The sequence below is a fragment of the Octopus bimaculoides genome, chromosome 21, assembly GCF_001194135.2.
Source record: "Octopus bimaculoides isolate UCB-OBI-ISO-001 chromosome 21, ASM119413v2, whole genome shotgun sequence".
Lineage (NCBI taxonomy): Eukaryota > Metazoa > Mollusca > Cephalopoda > Octopoda > Octopodidae > Octopus > Octopus bimaculoides.
Window position 1 is genome coordinate 38,664,548 of NC_069001.1, and position 1,162 is coordinate 38,665,709.

Sequence of the window (1,162 nt, forward strand, 5' to 3'; positions counted from 1 at the left end):
TAATGTAGTGGAGAGATTTTTTTTTATTTCTTGCATATTAATCAGAAGAGGAACAGTAGGTGTGTGGGGGGGTGGGAGTGGGGGCGGGGATGGTGAGAAGAAGGGTTTCTCAGATCAGAAATTTAACTCGAATGTCTGCAGCTGAGTGGACCCAGCTTAAAGATGCCCAAGGATCAGGTGTTGGGGTCAGATTGGGTGACAACAGAGTGGACCACCTGTCTACGTACCCTCATTTCACCCCTGTTCCACGACCTACAGTCCTTAAATTGAAGGCCAATGTCTTTCGTTAGTTTCCTTCAAATCTATAATCTCTCAGAATGTTCGATAGTTATGCAGGGCTTGATTTATTGGATTATTGACTGTAATCTCAGCAAAATGTTTAAAGCAAAATAAATCTCCATTCACCCATGAATCCTGTTGTAACAAAACGACTTTGGGTGTGTTGCACCAATCGTCACGATGTTTGCTCTTCTGCTGTCTCTCACAAAGCACTAAAAACACGTAATGCTTCAACAGAAGTTGAAGTTGTAACCAACCATGACCACTACTCCGTAACTGACGGAATTAGTTTCACTTGTAAACAAACTAATTGTTGTGTAGCTTTAAGTCAGCCTTGAAGAAAGACGTTCCAGCCGTGACCGCCCCTTCTTGTCTACACTTAACTTTAATTAACTCAGCCTGATCCTTGGCTTAAGGGGAATTTCCTCCTTTTGTGAATTGGGTTCAGGGCCCTGTCGCTCTTCCCGTGACCAAGTTTTACATTTTTAAAGGCGGTAAGCTGTGATTTGTGGTTGATTTTGCTGCTATTTCTAACAAGGTGACCTACCTTGTAGGGACTCCATGTCCCCTAGGCTTGCTAGCGGTGGTAAAGATCATGGACTGCACCACCTTTGGGATTTTTGGGGTGTTTTATTTCTACATGAACACATTATATCGAGGGTGGAGATTCCGGATCTGTAAAAAAACCTGCATTTCAAAATTTAAATGCTTGGCCAACTTCAATTTATATTATAGATGGAACAAAGCCTAATTCTTATTCTATCGCTCTGTTTTGCCGAACCGCTAATGTTACGGCGACGCAAACAGACCAATATCGGTTATGAAGCGATAGTGGGGGAATAAATACACACACACACACACACACACACACACACACACACAC

At 42.6% G+C, this 1,162-nt stretch overlaps 1 protein-coding gene across 1 annotated transcript in view; it reads left to right on the forward strand.

Annotated features, from left to right (window-relative positions):
• LOC106867356 (coiled-coil domain-containing protein 105) overlaps nucleotides 1-1,162 on the forward strand; it is an 18,719-nt gene that overhangs the window by 12,016 nt on the left and 5,541 nt on the right. The gene's annotated exons all lie outside the window — the stretch shown is intronic.